The sequence below is a fragment of the Trichechus manatus genome, unplaced genomic scaffold (genome assembly GCF_000243295.1).
Source record: "Trichechus manatus latirostris isolate Lorelei unplaced genomic scaffold, TriManLat1.0 scaffold00085, whole genome shotgun sequence".
NCBI classification, from domain to species: Eukaryota; Metazoa; Chordata; class Mammalia; order Sirenia; family Trichechidae; genus Trichechus; species Trichechus manatus.
The window spans coordinates 5,833,410-5,855,807 of NW_004444021.1; the positions used below are offsets into that span (position 1 = coordinate 5,833,410).

The 22,398-nt window shown below is 37.0% G+C and overlaps 1 pseudogene; it reads left to right on the forward strand.

Moving 5' to 3' along the window:
- The first annotated feature begins 13,913 nt into the window (after positions 1–13,913).
- LOC101346503 (actin-related protein 2/3 complex subunit 1B pseudogene) lies at positions 13,914–14,985 on the forward strand (annotated as a pseudogene).
- The last annotated feature ends 7,413 nt before the right edge of the window (positions 14,986–22,398 follow it).

Genomic DNA, 22,398 nt, shown 5'->3' on the forward strand with positions numbered 1-22,398 from the left:
ATCGACCCGATGACAATGGGTTTGGTTTTGGATTAGACCTATATCCACTGGTTCCCCCACATGTAGGCTCAGACCCTCCCAGTTTCTCCTGTAATCTCTGAAAGATGCAAAATGTATGGTAATTACCTTTGACTTGTTGGTACTTACCTGTCCCTGCCCCAATTTCTATAATGTTTCCTCCTCAGTTCTCCTTGGGATCACCATATGAATGCACAGTCCTTAAACAGACCTAGAATACACTACATTTTTTCAGTCTCCAAGGTTGAGTTTCTGCTTACATTTTCTTTACCTGGTACTACCTAACACACTAGTGCTTTTCCTGTAGACTTGGAACCCTTCCTGACATGCCACCAATGTTTGAATTGCTGATGCCCTGCACAGGTTTGGCCAGTTCCTTTCTCTGTAAGTAGAAATGGCTTCTAAGCAAGTGCCATACTGCTGGCTTTCTGCATATTTACTTTGACCCACACCCCAACTGATGAACCTAAGTCCTGTCATTCCTACAATGCTTTCTGTTGTTGTACTCTGTGGCCTTAGGCAAAATTCTTTTAAGTAATAGAGACAAATCTGAATTCCCTTCATAAATATAATGTTGATCCTATCATAAAAAAGTCTTGCAGTCACTTTCAATGCCTCCTCTACTTTTTTTAGAAACTCTTAGCTTTGTTGCCACTTCCTTATATTTAAAGCATATAGATTATCTTCAAGCAGTATAGCCAATACTATCTACTTCATGTTATTACCTCCAAGTTTCAACTTGGACAGATTGCCATCAGGATTCTGTTAAAACTCCAATTTGGAAAATTGATATCTAAAATTACAGCATCTAAGAACATACTATCATCACATTTGTATAGGTATTCTAAATTCTATTTCTCAAGCACATTATATAACCCGAAAACTATGTCCCTGGAAGTCATCCACTCCCCTTTGCAAACAAAACCACCCTCAACAATCCATATTTTAATGTTATATTCTCATGCTTTTTTGAAAGTTAATATAGGAAATATCCACAAAAACAATGTTTTGAATCTGCTTTAAAAGCATTCTTAAGGATTTATTTCAATTAACAATTATTGAATGTCTAGCAAAAACTATATAATATTTAAGACACTAGTGATTAAAAAGAGATAACTAAGGCTAATTCACTACCTTAAAGGCATTTATGGTCATGGGGTGGGGTGGGGTGGGGGAATGGATATAAACAAATGTGCATGTTACATAATGAAGCTCTATATGATCAGGGATGGATTACCTAATAAGCAAGGTACTCATGGGCTCACTGTGCTTACTTACTAATTTATAGTACACAATTTCACCTGTTTTTCACATCATAGCTGTGGTGAAGCCCATGTGAAATTGAGCACTACAGATTAGTAAGCAAACTCAAAGCTGTGCGTACCTTGCTTACTGTAAACCCATGTATACTTTGCTTACTGGTTAACCCGCCCATTTATACGATATATGCATATTATTAAATAATGTAATATATTAAATAGATTAAATTAATGACAAAATGCTTCCTTTTGTTGAATAATGAGAAATATATACAGTGCTCCTTAAATTAACCACCAGGAAGGATAGAATTTAATTTAAAACCAAGGCTGAGAAATTTATTAGCCTAGGTGATTGGAGGGTTTGAGTATCTCGCCATATGCATTCTTCCTTACATGAAGAGCCTTATTTTATATAACGTAATAAATAATGCAGGTCCCTGGGTGGCACAAATGTTTTCTAGTTGACTACTAACCTAAAGGTTGGCGGTCCAACTCACCCAGTAGCACCGTGTAACAAAGGCCTAATGATCTGCTTCTGTAAAGATGTCAACCAAGAAAACCCTATGGGGCGCAGCTGTACTCTGTAACATATGGGATTTCCATGAGTCAGAACACATGGTTTTTTTAATCATAAAGAACATAAACAAATTTCTTAAATATGTACTCACAAGTTTTATTTTGGTTGTTATGAAATGGTTTATTTTAACATATACATAAGTGAAAATCATGGGTTCTACATATGACAAATGTTAACAAGACACATGCTTAGGATATCATAAAAATATAGTAAATATCCTGACTTATCAATTTAGTTCACTTTAAATTAATCAAACTTATCATTTGATATTAGTTCATAATGGTTACTTTTGACATGGATTTATAGTTTTCATTCATGTAGCACTTGAAGCACTCACTAACGCAGTTAAAAGAGTAGAGTTTTCAGTATGGATTACACCTGAACGTAAAGAAAATGAAAATCCTTACAACTGGATCAATGAACAACATCATGGTAAATGGTGAAGAAATAGAAGCTGTCAAGGATTTCATTCTTCTTGGATTCACAATCAATGCCCATGGAAGCAGCAGTCAAGAAATCAAATGATGTACTACATTGAGCAAATCTGCTGCAAAAGACCTCTTTAAGTGTTAAAAAGCAAAGATGTCACTTTGATTACTAAGATGTACCTGACCCAAGCCACGGTATTTTCAATGGCCTCATATGCATGCAAAAGCTGTACAATGAAAAATGAAGACCAATGAGAATTGACATATTTGAATTATGGCGTTGGTGACAAATATTAAATATACCATAGACTGCCAGAAGAATGAACAAATCTGTCTTGGAGAAAGTACAGTTGGACTGCTCGTTTAGAAGCGAGGATGGTGAGACTTCTCTCACTTACTTCAGACGTGTCATAAGAAGGGACTATTCGCTGAAGGATAATATCATGCATGGTAAAACAGAGGGTCAGCGAAAATGAGATGGATTGACACAGTGGCTGCAATAATAAGCTCAAACATAGCAACGACTGTGAGGATGGCACAGGACTGGGCAACGTTTTGTTCTGTAATACACAAGGTCACTATGAGTTGGAGCCAATCTGATGGTACCTAACAACAGAAACATTCATATCAGAAATGTTCAACATAAAAGTCCTTTGTAAACAAACTTCATAGTTGCATCTCCCAAACTGTTATCATAGATTGCAATTAATCATGCAATTACTGCACTTTTTCTAAATTCACGTAGTCAACCAGCATCCAGGAAACAAAAATATGTTGAAACAAATTTTAAGAAAACTAAAATTTTCATGAGTCAATATTATCAAATATCTATGATTCTGTTCATTCACATTTGATGTGGCTATTATGTAGATATTTAAAAAATTATAATCATTAACGTATAATAAATAAGGTAAGTATATTTTGGGAAAGGAAATGTTGGGCAAAGGTTCACGTTTCTCCCAATCTTCAAAGCTGTTTCACTTTTGATAATGAAAAATAAAGAAGTTTGCCCCCTTTAATCCCTCTGAATGGCAAAAGGAAAGGAATAAAGAAGCAATCTACAGCTCCCCTGAGAAAAGCATAATGAAGAAATAAGGAGTATTTAAGATTTGGAATTTACTTAAGTGTGCCTTCCTTCTAAATTTAAACATATTTAAAAGCAATGAGAAGAGTATTTTGCTTATTTTATACTGAACACATTAAAATGCTATTTATCAAGTACTGCTCAAGAACGAAAATTTGTGAGTTTTAGAAAAAATAATGAAGATTTCTTATTGAATTGATTAATTTCATTACAGAATTTATTTACTTATTTGTCATAATTAATCTTATAGAAACTCCTTAGCTTCAAAAGAGAAAGAATAGTTAGATGGTAATCCTATGGTCTAGGTATTAACCTAACTTATCAACAACAGAAGATTGATTAAATATAGTATTATACATCCATACCCTGGAAATCTATACAGCCATTAAGAATGATTGTATGTAAGTGCACTAACTGACATGGAAAGAATTATAATACATGGTTAAATATCAAAAGGATAGTATGTACAAAAACATGTATGCAATAAGGAATTTTTGTTTATTTAAACCAAACATACGTATGAATAAACCTAGGTCACTGATACATCCAGGAACACAAGCATAGAATCACCTGTGCTGCTAGTTTAAAACTAGAGTCCTGAGCCCTCTCCAAAACCTGCTAAATCATTATCTTAAATCTGCGGCCCAGCTCTAACTTCGTGTTAACACGCTTTTCTATATTACTTTTATACCCACTATAATCGGAACATCACTAGTCTAGGAAATGAAGATCATATATTTGAAGAAGTATCATTTTTTTTTTTCGAATTAAACAGATGTGAGATGGTGACAAGATTCAGTGCATGAACATGAATATGCCAATTTCCAAAGTTAGGGGAGTTTTTAAAAATTATTCTATTCTTAAGAATTCCAGAGATATATTGTGATCGTTAACGTTGTCGTGTGTCAACTCAGCTGGGCCGTGATTCTCAGTCGTTTGGCAGTTATGATGTAGTCTGGCAGTTGTATAATGATGTATTCAACTCCATGATGAAATCTGATATAATGTAATCACCTCCATGATGGGATCTGCTGTGAGTAGCCAATCAGTTGAAAGGGAGTTTCCTTGCGGGTGTTGTCTGCATCCGATATAGGTGGACTTTCTGGCAAGGCTTGCCGGCTTTTGCTTACTCTGGATCCTTCAGCTGGCTCCTGTTCATCTGAACTCTGGTTCTTAGGACTTGAGTTAGCAGCTTACCCACTGATCTTGCGATTTGTCAGCCTCCTCAGTCTGGATCTTGGGTTTGCCAGCCCCTGAAGCTATGTTGTGAGGAGAAACCTCCTGCCTGACCCACGGATTTTGGGACCTTCTAGCCTCTACAACCCCGTGAGCCATTTCCTTGATATAAATCTCTCTCTCTCTCTCAATATACATACACATATATATATACACCCACATGCTTCACTGGTTTTGCTTCTCTAGAAAGCCCTGCTTAATTCATATATTAATATATTTCAAAAGTGAAAGTAAGCTAAAAAAAAAGTATAAAATATATACAAATGTGTTAAATAACCTGCAAATCAAAGCATACTAACAAATGGTTGTATTAACTCAGTCTTTCTTTTAACCCTAAAGTTTTTGTTGTGCAGGCTATGTTTCTGCCACCCATATCTCTCTCTCTCTCTCTCTCACACACACACACACACACACACACACACACACACACACACACAGTCCTTTCTACTCCCTTATTTGTATGTCACTACATCAATATTGGAGCCCTGGCGGTTCAGTGGTTAAGAGCTTGGCTGCTAACCAAAAGGTTGGCAGTTTGAATCCACCAGCCACTCCTTGGAGACACTATGGGGCAGTTCTACTCTGTCCTAGAGGGTCGCTATGAGTCAGAAACGACTTGACGGCAACTGGTTTGGTTTTTGTTTTATATCAATATTAACAAGCCCTGGTGGTGCAGTGGTTAAGCACTTGGCTACCAACTGAAAAGTCGGTGGTTAGAACCTACCAGCTGCTCCATGGGAAACAGGTATGGCAGTCTCCTTCTGTAAAGATTTACAGACTTGGAAACCCAATGGGGCTGTTCCACTCTTTCCTATTGGGTCACTATGAGTTGGAATCAACTTGATGTTTGGATTTTTACATCAATATTACTTGGAGAGTCTGAAAGCTTTACCATAGCTCCCTTATCCGTATGGTATCAGTGAATTAAGCAAATGTTTTTAATTGTAAAAAAAAACTATTAAATCTCTTCTATCACAACTTAATAGCCCTTTTTCCCCTAACAACAAGTATTAATGACCTCCCAGATAATGAAAATTAATTGCTATCCCGCCTTGACAATTAAACTGTGATCGATCAAGTTTAAAGGACCTGCAAGGGTCATTTGCTGTAATTCTATTCCAATCCATTAAATCTGCAGCAGATGATAACCTTTAACTTATTCACATATTAGAAAATTCAAATGGCAGCTCTAGATGTCACTGTTTATACAAAAAGTGATACATCAAATTGCCTCTTTTCCTTACCCCAATTAAAGTGGTTTGTCTTTACTCATATGGGACATTCCCAATTCTACTACAGTGCTTCTATAGCTGAAACATTTACATGGCATTTTTAATTAAACAACCATTAATTTTTAAAGAAAATTAAAGCAGGTGTGCCACCAAACTAATAATAAAAAAATGTTAATAGCCTAATGTAATGAATTTTTTTCAGATAACTATTAAATTATCATGTATCTCATTAAAAAATATAATTTAAACAAGGAGATATGACTTTTAACCATAAGAAAGGTGAAAATTCCAAAATATGGATAACATCAACTGTTAGAAAAAATCTGAAGGGATAGGAACTATTATGCACTGTAGATGGGAGTCTACCTGGGTAGAGCCAGTGTGCAAAGCCCTCTAGTCCAGCAGCTCCTCAAGATAGGAAACATAGAGTCTAACCTATGGTCCAGTGATTACTCCTGAGTACATATTCCAGAATTTCTTACAAGATCAATAAGGTGACACAGACAAAAATGTTTGCTGATCCACTGCTTGTGTCAGAAGAATGTTTGGAAGCAACCTCAGTATTTATCAGTAGGAGAACACCAAAAGCCTGTTGCCAGTAAGTCAATTCTGACTCAGAGTGAACTTATAGCATAGAGTAGAACTGCCCCTTAGAGTTTCCAAGGAGCAGCTGGTGGACTCAAACTGCCCACCTTTTGGTTAGCAGCCAAGCTCTTAACCACTGACTAGGAGAATAGATAAGTATTAAAGAAAAAAAAATGAATATAAGATTTTAAACTGTGAAACATAAGACTATTAATATGCAGGTGTAATATTATTTATATAGTTAGTATTACAAAATATATTATACGACAACTGTTTTTTTAATCGCCCTTATACATGAGCACGCTCAGTTTCTAATGAGACTCAGGAAAACTGCAAAATGAGTGATTTTTCACATTGCATTATGTTTGGCTCACTCTGAAGCTTCTCATTGTTTTACAAATACATCCCGGGCTTTCCCACCTGAATGGATTTGTGATTACTTTTTTCTTCAGTTGATGTGTTTTTTGTTTCTTCCAGCAGCATATAGATCCCCAGTGGCACAAATGATTTGTGTTGGACTACTAACCAAAAGGTTGGTGGTTTGAACCCACCCAGCGGTACCGCGGAAGAAAGGCCTGATGATGTGTTTCCATAAAAATTACAGCCAAGAAAATCCTATGGAGCACAGGTCTATTCTTTTAACATGTGGAGTCGCCATGAATCGGAATGAACTCAAGGGCAACAGGTTTGGTTTTCAGATTTTAGGAGAATATGCAAATATGTCCATCTAGTAAGGTCTAGCTCAAGCCCCAACCCCTCCATTCCTTCCCTGACTCTAACCCTTAACGACAGCTCTTTACTTTGCACTTCTCTGGCAATCGTGGACTATTTGCCACCTAACTTAGCTATTAATAAAAATAGTTTTATATCATTTCCTGTTTTGTCCCCTGTAAGTCCTCCAATAACTGGAACCAGATCTTAAGTCTTCTGTGTTCCTCACATTTACTGGCTTAGGGCTGAATTCATTATGAACCCATCAGTAAATATGTGTGACCCAAGCATTATTCTAAGTGCTATAGATATAGTTAACTGCTATGAATATATTAGTTAACAAAAATTTTCTGCCCTCCTGAGCTTATATTTTAGAGGCAAAGGGAGAAAAAATAAGTTCTGACCATGTACTCTATCAGAAAGTATTTCACAGACATGAAGAGCTGCAAATCACTAACGTAATCTACTCCCAAGCAGGGAAATGGTAAAAATAAAGACAAGGCACCAAAGGGAAGGTTTAGTTTTGGAACTGTGCCAGGATAAGGCAAAGAAACTGAAGAAGGGACATAGGCTTCTCTTCTTCCCTAACAGCTACATGAAACAGGCCCCAGGAAAATTTAGAGAGCCATAGCTTGCTGAATCCCTTATATCTCCCATCTCCTTACTAATACCTAGAATTCCTTTAACATGGAGAGTAATTTTTTTAATTCCACAATTAGAGATAAAATCTTAAAATGCAAAATCTGGTGGATGCTTTTTTATAAAACAAATTTACATTTGAGCTATAACAGACCAACATTCAATTTCAAATGTAAATAACTATGGTGATGATACATCTTTCAAACTAGGATACTTTCAGGAAAAAAGGGGACACTATTAATAATCACGGAAGAAACACATGCATATACCAAGGCTCTTCCGGGCAAACTGGGATTAAAAAAATTAGTAGATTCCTTCTTGCTTTGATACCTGCAAGAAACAAGCCTATATCCAGCTGACTCTCAGAATAAAGAGTTTCTACTACACCCAGAGAGGATCTAGATTTAGAGAAAATCAAACATAGAAATGCTCATACATTTGACACAACTCTACAACTGCTGGAAAAAAGAGAAGCTATGCACTAAGACATTTTAGCAATGTGTTGTTAAAATGCAGGCAGTTTGCTTTCACAGATTAGTTTCGTTCACAGGGCTGGTTAATCAAGGTGTCACTGATTGATTACTTCTCAGGAACGCTCTTGTCAACAGGTGTGTAACTTAAACTTTGATGACAGAAGATAAACTATCTCTCTTCTAAGGAAATCCAGGCTCCTAATAATTCTTAATTACTCCTAAAAGAATTGTGATATTGTTATTCCTATTTTGCAGATTAAGAAAAAAATTATTGTTGGTAAATACACACTTTGACACTCTTATTTAGAACTGATCTGCCCCCTGCATGTTTCCATAACACTTTGCACATATTTAGTACCTACTTTAGCTCCACTGTAATTACTGTTTGCTGACCTATATATTTTTTGCAAAAGTGGGATCTCCTCTAGGGTAGATAGGGTTCTATTTTATTTATCTGCCTTCTCAGTATCTAACTTAAAAATAAAATAAAAAAAAACTGAAAGGAGCAAAGAAAATAGACAAAAAGAAATAGCCCCCCAAAAATACAGACAAAAATAACATAAAATAATATGGTAAGTATGGGTCATATTGGTAAATATGAATAGGCTTTAGTTTTTTAATGAAAACCATAAGAAAGCAAGGATAAAAATCATGCTAACAGAATTCAGACCTGAAAGCATTAAATGTGAAGACAGTTTCAAATGCTAAAGGTTAGGAATCACAACAAGATATAACATAGTGTCTATGCACCAAATAATCCAACCATCACCTTTTTAGAGCAGAAAGTATTGGAAATGCATAAAAAAAAAAAAAGACGTACTCTCACTAAATATCTATATATAACATATCACTTTCAGTCCAAAACAAGCAGATAAAAATACACAGAAGTTCTAAATCATATAATCAGTAGAGAAATGTAATAAACTTTACATCCTGATAATAAAAGATTGACTTTATTCTTAACTGTACATGAAACATGCACAAAAATTGATCATGTATTAGAAAATTCTAAACATTCCATGAAGTAAAACATATATAAATCATATTCTTTTGTCACAGTGCAGTAAACAATTTGTTAATACTCAAATATAAACATAAAAAAAGCCCTATCCACCCTCAAATTTTAAAACTGTTATTAAACACCTACTGGGAAAAGGGGAAATACAAATCAAAGTTGTGGAATTTCTAAAAAACAATGAAAGTCAAAACATTGGCAAGGGAGAATGAAGAAAACCAAAGACACAAGGGAAAGATTAGTCCAGATAACTAATGTACCCCAGTTACCACAGCCTTCAACAGACTTGAGTCCAGCACAACTAGATGGTGCCCGGCTACCACCACTGACTGCTCTGACAGGGATCAAAACAGAGGGTCTCGGACAGAGCTGGAGAAAAATGTAGAACAAAATTCTAATTCACAAAAAAGGACCAGACTTAGACTGGTCCGACAGAGACTGGAGAAACCCTGAGTGTACGGCCCCTGGACACCCTTTTAACTCAGTATTGAAGTCACTCCTGAGGTTCACCCTTCAGCCAAAGATTAGACAGGCCCATAAAACAAAATGAGACTGAACGGGTACACCAGCTTAGGGGCAAGGACAAGGAAGGCAGAAGGGAAAGGAGAGCTGGTAAAAGGGAACTCAAAGTCGAGAAGGGGAGAGTGTTGACATGTCTGGGGTTGGCAACCAATGTTACAAAACAATATGTGTATTAATTGTTTAATGAGAAACTAATTTGCTGTGTAAACATTCATATAAAGTACAAACAACTGCATATCAGAATTTATGGGATACAATTAAAGCACTGATAAATAGTTAAGACTATGAGTCTTCCTGTGGTTTCATTAAAAATAAAAATAATAAAAAAAAAGAAATGAATTTAATTCCTGATTCAAAATTCTAGAGAAAGAAAAACAAGGTTAACCAAAACAAAACTACAGAAAAATATCTCTCATGAAATAGATGCAGAATTCCTTAACAAAATATTACTACACTGAATCCAGCAATTTATAAAAAGGATAATACATCATGATTAAGTAGAGTTTCTCTCAGGAATGCAAAACTGATTTAATATCAAAAACCAAACAGTGTAATTCAATGTATTGATAGAATAAAGAAAAAATACATGATTATTTCAATAGATGAAAAAAAAATCATTTGAGAAAATTCAACACCCACTTATAAGGAAAACCTTCGGAAAACTAGGACTAGGAGGAACTTCTTAACCTGCTAAAAGGCATCTCTATGAGACACGTACATCTATCACCAGAGTTAATGGTCAGTAACTGAAAGATTTTTACCTAAAAACTGAAACAAGGTAAGGACAGTCACTCACATCATTTATATTTAATACAGTAAAACCTACAAAAGCTGGAACCTGTGTAAGGTGGAAACCTGTCAGAGAAAGAAAACGTAAATATTTTCCACTAACACAAGCAATAGAAAAGTGGTGAGACTGCACCCTGTCAAAGGCGGAAAATTTGTGAGACCCAAAAAACAAGGCAGTCCCGTCGAGTTCTGGCTCTCACAGGTTTCACTGTATATCACTTACATTGTCCTGGGTTCCTAGCAAGTGCAACAAGACGAGAGAAAGAAATAAAGACACCAAGATTGTAGAAAAGAAATAAAACTGTCGTTTTGCAAAGGACCTGATTGTTTACTTGGTAAATCCTAAGTGATCACCAAAAAGCTACAAGAAATAATAAGTGAATTCAGTATGGTCACAGGATACAAGTATTTGTGATTCAAAGGGTGAAAACTATTTTTTCAACAAATGGAACTAAAACAACTGGGCATCCGTACGGAAGAACTAACATTTTTTTCCTGATGACATACAAAAAAATTACCTTGAAATATATCATAGAACTAAATATAAGCTCTAAAATAATACAACTTCTAGAAAAAATAATAGGAGAAAACCTTTGCAATTTGGGGGCTGGGATTACACCTCAAAGAAAAAACTCTCACAACTGGATCAATAAGCAATATCATGACAAACGGAGAAAACACTGAAGTTGTCAAGGATTTCATTTTACTTGGACCCACAATCAAAGCCCATGGAAGCATTCGTCAAGAAATCAAACAACACATTGCACTGGGCAAATCTGCTGCAAAACACCTCTTTAAAGTGTTGAAAAGCAAAGATATCTCTTTGAGGACTAAGGTACACCTGACTCAAGATATAACATTTTCAATTGCATCATATGCACACAAAAGCTGGATGGTGAATAAAGAAGACTGAAGAATTGATGTCTTTGAATTACGGTGTTGGCAAAGAATACTAAATATACTACAGACTTCCAGAAAAAACCAAGTCTGTCTTGGAAGAAGTACAGCTAGAGTGCACCTTGGAAGTGAGGATGGAGAAAAGACATTGTTTAAAAAATGAAAAGGCAAGCCATAGGCTAGGAGAGAATATTCACCATCTATATATCTGACATGAATATATAAAGAACTCTTGAAACTCATTATAAAAGGGCAAACAATTCAATTCAAAAGTAGATAAGATATGTGAGCAGTTATTTCACAAAAACAGATACATAAATGGCCAATAAGCATATGAAAAGTTAGTGAACATCAGCAGCCATCAGAGAATTGCCAACTAAAGCCACAATAAGATACCACTACGTACCCAATGGAGCTCTGGTGGCACAGTGGTTAAGAGCTCAGCTGCTAACCCAAAGTTTGTAATATTAACAATTTTAACTTTCTTGGGCATCATAAGGGTACTCTGTGAATAAACATCTTCATTCTTCTACTTCTTGCTCAAATATTTAGGGGTAAACCCTCTTGATATCTACAACCTATTTTTGAAGGATTTGGCCAAAAAAAAAAAACTACACACACATAATGAGACAAAGGAAATGTGGCAATATTAAAACTTGTGAATCCAGATGACAGGATAAGGGGTAGTCACCGTATTGCTTTTCAACTTCTTTGTAGCTTTAAAATTTTTTAAATAAAAAGCTTGAGAAAAATTTCTGAAGCAAATATGAAAAATGTTAATTAAGTGTTAAATTGTATTCAATCTGGGTACTTGGTAGAAGATAGTCTATCAATTACTGTCTATTCAGTGTTTATTTGAAAAATTTAAAAATAAAACGATTAAACTAATAGAAACCTCTAACTTCAAAAATATAACTAATTTTATTAAACAACTTTATTTTATAATTAAATGCTGAATTCATGGAGAGACTGATAATTTTATAAGTGCTTAATACTCAAAACATTTCTTAAAGTAATTGCCCTTGCGCTTTGCTACAGCGATAAATAACTTATCTCTATACAACCTCATAAATAAAGTTTATAGGTCATACTCTATAAAATTCAAACAGGCCTAAGAGCCTGTAACTTCCCATCTTATCATAACTATGAATCTGCTGAGAAGAAAACTTCAACAGGTTTGAAGTTAATACATTCCTTGATTCCTATGCAGATTCTGAGATTACTACATCATATTAAATTCCATGACAATCTAGAAGAACATTCTATTGCAGTCTTGCCAGAGATAAAGCCATTCATTACTCTCAATAAAAATGTATCTATTCCCATTTTAATCACAAAACAATACCTTTCTTCTTTACTGTTATTGTCTTTCATGTAACTCAAAATGTTTTGCCAAAGACACAGTAATATTATCCATTATAAAGAAAAGAGAAAGGAGGTGCTGATGGGTTTACTGTTTCAGAGTTATATCCCCAAGGACTGAAACAGTGCCTAGAGAATTCCGCAATCTAAACCTCTCAGAAGTGATGCAAGGTTACATTCACTCAAAAACAATGCCCATTGTGGGTTAGTGTTCATGTTTCAGTAAAATTTCTTATGTTTAGTTTTCTAAATAGGCAAACACCAGTGAGTCTTTCACAAGGACACTGTTTTTCAAAAGTGGGATTTTAAACATTGATATGCAAATCGTGATAACTTTTAGTGATTTGCTGGTGTTGAGGTACACATTAAGGGGAGAGATGTGTGGGAAAAGTACACAGGAAAAAATAGGCAGCAGTGTGCCCAGTAATCTCCAAATCAAAGTCGTCCACTTAGAAATGATCATTATGTTTCATGAACTGAAGATGAACAGAAACCTCCAAAGTGGGTGGAAATTGTATGCTGAGCCATTTGAAACCTTCGGAATATAGGTCATCTGCAATTGTAAAGAAGTGTGCTTCTAAAATTTTTTGTAAATCGTTGTTTGCAACTCAGAAGGAATTTCCTCCACAGACGCCATATTATTCACGGTATCTCGTAGGTTAGGTTTCACAGAAAAGCCCAAAAAAACCTCTTGCGCCCCAAACGGACTTAAAAGTGTGGTACAACCTCCTACCTTTTTCTTTGCAGCTGAAGCAAACACACAGTCCCTGGGAGGCTTTCTTACATCTTTATTGCCGGCAACAGTGAAAAGCCGAGCCTGTAAAAAAGAACACCATGACCTATGAACTAGTCACACCAGGTTCAAGATGTGACTTTATGGCAGAAATATCTGTGGTGAGATGGGGAGGTAAATGACTGAGGCACAGTTTGCAGAAAGGCCTGGTCTGGGGGTAATGGTTCTCACCTCAGTGGGGCAAGGTTCAGCCAAGAGTTCAAATATGTAGCTTAAAATAGACATGCCCCACAGGGTGCTTGGGGTCTCGATTGTTCAGAGACCGCATCCGGGGCACCTGGGGGAGGAGCATCATGGACTACCACAGCTTCCTCGTCATCAGCAATGCCTGGAACAAGGACCGCCCCCAGATTGCCGTCTGTCTCGACGACCACGAGCTAAAGGGGTCAAAATGCACAAGTTTAAGGAGCACACGGGCAGGTGACAGGCATTGACTGGGCCCTGAGAGTAACCGCATCGTGACCTGTGACACAGACCTCAGTGCCTACGTGGGGACTCTGAAGAGCAGCTTGTGGAAGTCCATGCTCATCATTCTGATGAACCCAGCCGCGGCTGAGTGCGCTGGGACCTCCACGAGAACGAGTTCGCCGAGGGCAGCGGCACCCGCGTCATCTCCGTTGCTCGTTCGAGCAGGAGCATGATGGTGGATGCGCAAGCACACCAAAAAGTCCACCGTAGTCCACCGTAGTCCACCGTAGTCAGCCTGGACTGGTGCCCTAACAATGTGTTTTTGGCCCCGGGCTCCTGCAACTTCAAGTGCCAGATCTGCTCAGCCTACTTCAAGGTGGAGTAGCGGCAGGCACCTACACCGTGGGTCTGCAAGATGCCCTTTGGTGAGCTGATGTTCGAGTCCAGCAGTAGCTGCAGATGGGTGCATGGCATCGGTTTCTCAGCCAGCAGGAGCCGCATTACCTGGGTCAGGCAGCACAGCACCGCTTGCTGGGCCCATGCCAAGAAGATGGCATCCAGACCCCGAACTCTGAAACGCTGCTGCTACTGACAGTGACCTTCATCACAGAAAACAGTCTGTGGCACCAGGCCACGACTGCTTCCAGTTGCTGTTTACCTATCCTACGAAGGCGCCGCAGGACGCTGTGCTTAGGCCGGCGGCTGGATGTGCCCAAGCAGAGCTCACAGAGCGCATGACCGTCCGCAAGTGCTTCCAGAACCTTGACAAGAAGGCCAGCTCGGAGTGCGGGGCGGTCGTGGACGCAGGCCTGGACTTTTTCCACAAGAACAGCTTCAGCTGGATCTCAGTGCTCAGGCGGCAAGTCCAGTCGCTAGCAGTTGTGCATGGACGGTGGCATGAGCATCTGTGAGGTGAAGAGCGCGGTGTCAGCCTTGAAAAACTTCAAGATCAAATGACCTTGATGTGAGTAGTATGTTGCCCTCATCCCAGCTGCTGGGGGAGAGGGCGATAGGTCCGGAAGCTAATGGTCGCTTTGCTAAATGTTGCTGGGGTGCCAGCACGGCCCCCATGGGGGCTGCTTCCTCGGGAATGCGAGGGTGGGGGGAGGGCTATTCTTACCTGTTGAAGGATCATGTGCCTTTTTCTTAAAGGAATACTTTCATCTATTGTTAAAAAAAAAAAAAAATGCTCTGAAAGTACTGTGCTGGTAATGAACTGCTTCAAAACCTGATGGTAATAAAAATTACCAGGAAAGGGAGAGGAAAAAAAAAAAGCCAAGTACATGATACCGGTATCTCTGTCCTTTCATCTTCCCAGTCCTTCCTTCCTTCCCTAATATTATAAGACTAGCTGATTTTGTAACTTTTTTCCTAAGTGATCAAGTGGTATTATTTATTAATTATTGATAATAATTATTAATCATCCATAATATATCAGTAATCAATTACTAACCATCAGTGATTACTATTAAATGGGACAGTGGTACTCAGAGAACAAAACTATGCCAGTGGCCATGGAACTAGGGACAGGAGTATTTTCTGTCCACCTGCCAGTTATTAAGGAGAATCTGGTTATACACATGAAAAACAAAGGGCACTCTGGGATTCACTCACAATATGAATACCACAGCTCTAGTATTTGTTGGCACCAACTCTTAAGAGTTTTCACAAATGAGAAACACTCGTTTGTCTAGTAGCATGTTTTCCCAAGTATGCTATGAGCTCCAGCCAAGTGAATGTTAATTACCAGCACCAGTCCCCCGACCAGACCCTTTGTTTGTCAGTGACACTTCCATCATAAACCAGCCTCCCCCCATTGCTGTCCAGTGGATTCCGAACGGAGTAGAACTGCCCCATATGGTTTCCAAGTGGCGGGTGGTGGATTCAAACTGCTGACCTATTAGTAAGCAGCCAAGCTCTTAACCACTTTGCCACCAGGGCTCCAATATATGTATGTATCTGTTATGGTTCAGGAGAGTCAGTATATAACACCTCACTGTTCTCTGCCTGAGTTCAAAAACAATTAAGGTACACAGAGGAATAGGAAAAAAGGAAAAAAAATGTTGGCTTTATTACTGGTAGAGCAGATGTAGATCATGGTTTAAGTGTGCAGCATCCTAATCCTTAGGTGTGGGTCTCCTAATCTGCACTCTAGAATTAGGCAGACCCATCTATTCAGTCATAGATAGAGCTAGAGAACCATAGGCTTCGCCCTGCAGGGTTATACCTCCAAGCATGCCACATGGCCGAGACAGACCCAAGCACCTACTCTGCACTAAAAGGTGGATTCCAAATTAGAGGATTGATAAAACAAGCCCAGCTCCTACTCCCAAAGTTACTTCTTGGATCCTGGGAAAGCACAAACTGGGGGCAGGTGGAAGTCAGGAGGGCTACCTTAGTGGTTATTCCTCTACATGGAAGGAAATATCAGGATTGTGAACTACTATCTCTCCAAACAAAAGCAATATGAGTAGCATTCAATCGAGGAAATAGTGACAGATTATCAATGCATGAAAATTGCTAATCCTTCTCCTCATTCAGAAAATATTTTCTGAGTATCTGCTTTACGATCAGCACTACACTAGGATCTGAAATAAAAAAAAACATGTAAGACTTGACATCTGATCTCAAATAGTTTACGTTCTATAGCTAATGCAGTGAATTCAATACAAATATTCAAATGAGAATTTTAAAAGTTTTGTGGGGGAAGGTTTGCAGATTATTACAAAGACAAAAATTAGGAAGTATTGGTCTTGCAAAGATTGAGAATATAAAAATCTGATAAGAATGAAGTTATTGAGGTTGTGAGGTATTCAACACAAATGATAGGTCTACGTAAAACTTTTTTATGTGTGTCTGATGTTAGGTGTTCAAACCTTGGGCTCATACTTTTTTAGCTCTGTGACCTTGGGTAAGATCTGTAGATTCTCTAAGCCTCCTATCTGCAAAAAGAGGCTAATGACAGTACCTGATTCCTGTGATTATTGTGGAAGTTAAGTGAAATAATGTCAGGAGGTAATTAATACAGAGGAAGGACTCCATACAAGCTATTTTATTATTTTGCCACTCTTCATAATTGGTGTGTCCTTTGGTAAAAAAAAAAAATCTTTTCAACAGTTTTATCTGAAATCGATGACTCGACTATTTGATTGCTACATCTGTGTTCAGTTTATTGTTTGTTTGTTTCAACAATTAAAGACTAAAAACCCATGTTGTTGGCTTTAATAGAAGTTATATGAACAAAGGTTTATCTATGCATCCATAGCTATATACAATAAAAGTGGCAATGATTTTGGTTGAGGGAGATGCAGCCAGCCTATGTAAGAAACTCAGCCATGGAGAGATGGATTGGAAAGTTTCCTGAAGAGCTACCATGAACAAATGCACTGAAAATGCATGATAGTAAATATTTTAGCCTTTGTGTTCTACATACAGTCTGTTACTTTTTTCTCCTCTTTGTCCTCCTCCTCCTCCTTTTTTTAGACAACCCTTTACAAGTGTAAAAACCATTACTAGTTTTGGTCCTGAACCAAAAGAGACTGCTGGCTGGATTTGAGCGTGGGTTGTTTCTTTAGACCCGTGACCTAAAATACTTTTAAAATACATTGCTATCAGTGCCACTGTGGTTTTTGAACCAGGACGTGAGTAATACCATCTGTAATTTTCAGCCACATTTAGAGAATATTCATGGAAGTGCCCAATAATCGAAAATGGTTAAAAATATGCATAATTACTCCAGAATTGTGGACACACAATGATTCAGGCCATAGTAACACTACTAGCACTAATATAAAGAATACCTAGAACAGAGACAGCTGTGCATGATTTACTTTACTTTTAGCGATAAAACTCAATATCATGTGCCAAGAATCTGAATTATGAGGCAAGGAGTAAAAAGGAACAGACTTCTAGTAATGAAGTGTCAACCCACAGAAGGAGAAAATGAATGCAAACATTACATATACTTGAATAAATCAATATTCAGTAACATAGGATGCAATTATTTGTTCATAAATTCATATATTAAAACATATGCATAGTTTTTTTTTTTCAAAAACATATAATGAAGCCTATTTTTATGTTGGAAACATTTCTTGTACCCTGAAAGTATACATCTTTAAAATATAAGTTTTCACTATTTGGAATAGATTAAATTACACTATGTTGATACAATATAAACATAGTTTATGTAATTGGTGGTATTTCATTAATAATGTTTCTGGTTGTGCCAGTTAAACGTTTCTTAGCTATCTTTTTTTTAATGTTTTTTTTTTTTTGTATTATTATTCTTTGGAAAACTCTTTTGAGAAAGCAATCGTATGACATATGTGTAATGCATCCATTTATATATTTTAAGAATTACAGGGCTTCAAATAGGATTTTTTCCTAAAAGACTGTCTTTATCTTCGCCTGAAAGCTTTAACAGTCATTATCAGTCGTCTAACCCATGGAGTTATAAAAAAATGTACTAGAAGAACCATTTCAAGACCAATTAACTTCATTGCCTGCATGCCGATATTGCAGAATTGTTTGGGAAATGAAGCAGAAGGAAGCTGCTGAGAAAGCACGGTAGGAATCCATCTAGAAATAAATTAATATGAACTAAACCACATCATCAGTAAGCAATGCTGTGAACAAGTATGCAAGAGTAACCATGTTTTAATTGAAAAATAAAACATGGGTACACATCTCTGATTTATGAGGGACAGTTTAGATTGCATATACATAAATAATATATGATATGTAATGTGTTATATTTATTACAGTAAATACTATCATTATAAAATATTTTGGATGCATATATATATATATATATATATATATATACAAGCATTAAAATGAATAATAAAATATGGATATGAAGTGGGCTGTTTCCTGCCTGTGAAAAAATTGCCAATCATTTTAGTTATATTCTCCAAGTTGTTTAACTGGAGACATTCATATTATTGTTAGTTAAAACCTGATCAGTAACCACAATTTAGTGTGTGGAACTCACTGAATTAATGTTCTGCTCAGACTCCAAGGGCAGCCATTGTCAGTTAGAGCATTACTAAAGAAGGGGAAACATTTTAAAAGAAGAAATTCTGTCCCCTACCCCCAAATATTCTGCAATTAAGAACAGTTATTTATAGAGGGATTAGCTAGAGGATGCACCAGAGCAGTGTTGGTGATGAAGGGGAAAAAATACAGTTGTTCATTTAAGCATTGATTATCTACTAACTCCTGCTCTGTAACGTCTGTCAGCTTATGCTTCCGTAAGTTTAGTTACAAAAAACACCAACTTAAATGCCAAAATAAACATATTTAAAATTATAAAATTAATCTTTCTCCTTGTTGTCATGTACACTCACTGAGGAAATATGAAGCCAGTTGTAAGGCTTCAGCAGCAGTGGTCTCATAGACCTGTAATAATGGCCCTTGTTTGGTGAAGAAGCTACATTGACTAATTATAGAATGAAGGAAACAATAATGACGAGATTTTAATGAAATGGAAACGAGCATACAGTGAAGAGTCCAGAGCCCAAAGTTGGGTTATTTGAAAGAAAATAAACTGGCCAACTTCTAATGAGATTTATCAAGAAAATAGAAGAAATAAAAAAATTCTGAGAATTGAAAAGAGGCTATAACTTAAGATAATGCAGAGATTTAAACGGTAATACGATTCTGTAGCAATTTTAAAACATGGCCACAAATTCTTTCACCCTTATTCTGTGAAAAGATGTCATCTAATTGTTCCTTGAATCTGTGCTTGCTTTAGTGACTCACTTGTGATAAAAATGATCAAAACTCACTGAAATTTGAACATAAGATTTATTCTGAACAGTTACTCTGTATGCATATAGGGAGATAATTTTTATTCCAGGAAAGGCAAATGGCTAGAGGAAGCTAGGTTCAATGAGGCTTGTATAGAGAAGAGGGAGAAGAACAGAACTATTGCCTAATCTTAATGTGATTGATTAAATCTGGCCTTCCCCCCGTTACTGAGACTGGCTGCTAATAATTTGGCCCTCCACCCACCTGCAGTTATGTGACTTTTTGAGGTTTAAGTTAGGAAGTAATGGTTTGACAACTGTCCTTCCTAGCAGGGTGGAAACTACTGTTTTTAAATTTCATAAATGGGAAACATACTAAGAAACATTAATGCATTTTACGTTATGCATTTATACTTTTTTCATGTACTATTTCAAGGTTTATTTTTCCAAGGTATAAGGCTTTATTTAAATTATTTCTTTAAGTGCACTGTTAGAAACACAAACTATGACATAAAGATACTTTTCCCCTTGTGCTTCAATAAAATGTCACTTGTATACTGATACAGTGGATATAAAATTAACAATATATATCTGCTCCTGTAACACTATGACTTTATTTTATGATCTATTCCTATCAAACAAAGTCTCTGTTTTTTCAAATTGAAGAATGTATGAAAATGGAAACATAATATGTTTAAAATATGCTGATCCACTTTATTATCTCATCAAAGCTCCAACTTATTTTTGGAATTGAGACACTGATGATAGAAACTGCTTTTTACGTTAACTCCTAGAAATCATATCCTCTTTTATTGTTCCACTGAAATGTCATAATTTTGTGATTTTTGTAGAGAGTATGTAACTACTTCTTTCTCTCAGATGAAAACATTAAGCTAACTAAAAAATGACGCATTCTCAGTGATATATCACAAAGCCAACACCTTATGAAACACTTTTGGAATTTTAGCCTTTACAAACTATAAATTATAAAACTTATGAGGCAATAGTTATTGCGGATATATATCATGATTATTCTAAAACTCAGTAATTACCATTCTAACTAAAAAGAGTGTTGTTAGGTGCTGTCATGGATTGAATTATGTCCCCAAAAAATGTGTGTATCAATTTGGCTGGGCCATGATTCCCAATATTGTGTGGTTGTCTTCCATTTTGTGATCGTAACACCACCCTTACCCCGGTCACATCCCTGGTCCAATGTAAAGGGAGTTTCCGTGGGGTGTGGCTTGCACCACCTTTTATCTTTTAAGATATAAAAAGGAAAGGGAAGCAAGCAGAGAGTTGGGAACCTCATACCACCAAGAAAGCAGTGTCGGGAGCAGAGTGCGTCCTTTGGACCTGAGTTTCCTGTGCTGAGATGCTCCCAGACCGAGGGAAGACTGATGCGTCACAAGGGCCTTCCTTCAGAGCCGACAGAGAAGGCCTTCCCCTGGAGCTGATGGCTTGAATTTGGACATGCAGCCTACTAGACTGTGAGAGAATAAATTTCTCTTCGTTAAAAGCCATCCACTTGTGGTATTTCGGTTATAGCAGCACTAGATGACTAAGACAGGTGCTGTCGAATTGGTTTGGACTCATAGCAACCCTGCGTACAACAGAACGAAACACTGCCTGGTCCTGCGCCATGCTCACAGTCGTTGTTATGCTTGAGCTCATGGTTGCAGCCACTATGTCAGTCCATCTCATTGAGGATCTTCCTGTTTTTCGCTGACCCTCCACTTTACCAGGCATGATGTCCTTCTCCAGGGACTGGTCCCTCCTGATAACATGTCCAAAAAAAAAGTACAAAGAGATAATTTAAATTTAAATTATTAAATATCTTAGGTATTTGTGAAACGTTATGGTTTATATTTGAAAACATAAAAAATCATTTAGATCAAGAATAAGCTAGATGCCTAGCAGTATTTGGTAGATGATTATCAGTGAGAAATCTTAGAATAAATGTCCTTCAAAATTATTGTGAGGGCTTTCTCTGTGTAAATGTAAACAGTCAGCAAGCTTTGTTTTTATTTTAGTTGCTCATTTCTACCTTTTCTGTACTCTGATATAGAGGTACCTCATAGCATTGCACTTTGATAGACTCTCTCATCCAGTTGAAGTCAGTATTTTCACTAAAGGAATCCTGTAGAAACTATTCAAGTAAACTACTCCCAGAAGTATTTGCATAAAAATTTTACCTTAATTGTGAAATTAAAGATTGTTGCTTTTTATTACCAGGCTAAATTTTAAGGGTGTGGGAAAGGTTTGCTTTTCGCTTAAATTTATCGCTATTGCCCCATAATTCTGTGTAACAAACTACCTGCAAAGCTCAATGCCTTAAAACAGCAATCATTTATTCTCACAGGTTTGAGGATCAATAAGCTGGAGTTTAGCTGATCCTCAGCAGGAAAGCTGTGCTCCAGGCCACAGTCATGAAGCAGCTATTCTTCTCACTGTGTATCTGTCGTTGGCTCTGCTTCACGTGGCTGTCATATTTCTCCTCCTCTTACCAGCTGGCTAGTCAGAGCATGTTTTCTTCATGGTAATGGCAGGAGTACAAGAGAGAGCATGCTCTGCTACACAGGGCTTTTAAATCCCCTACTTGCATCATGTGTATTCA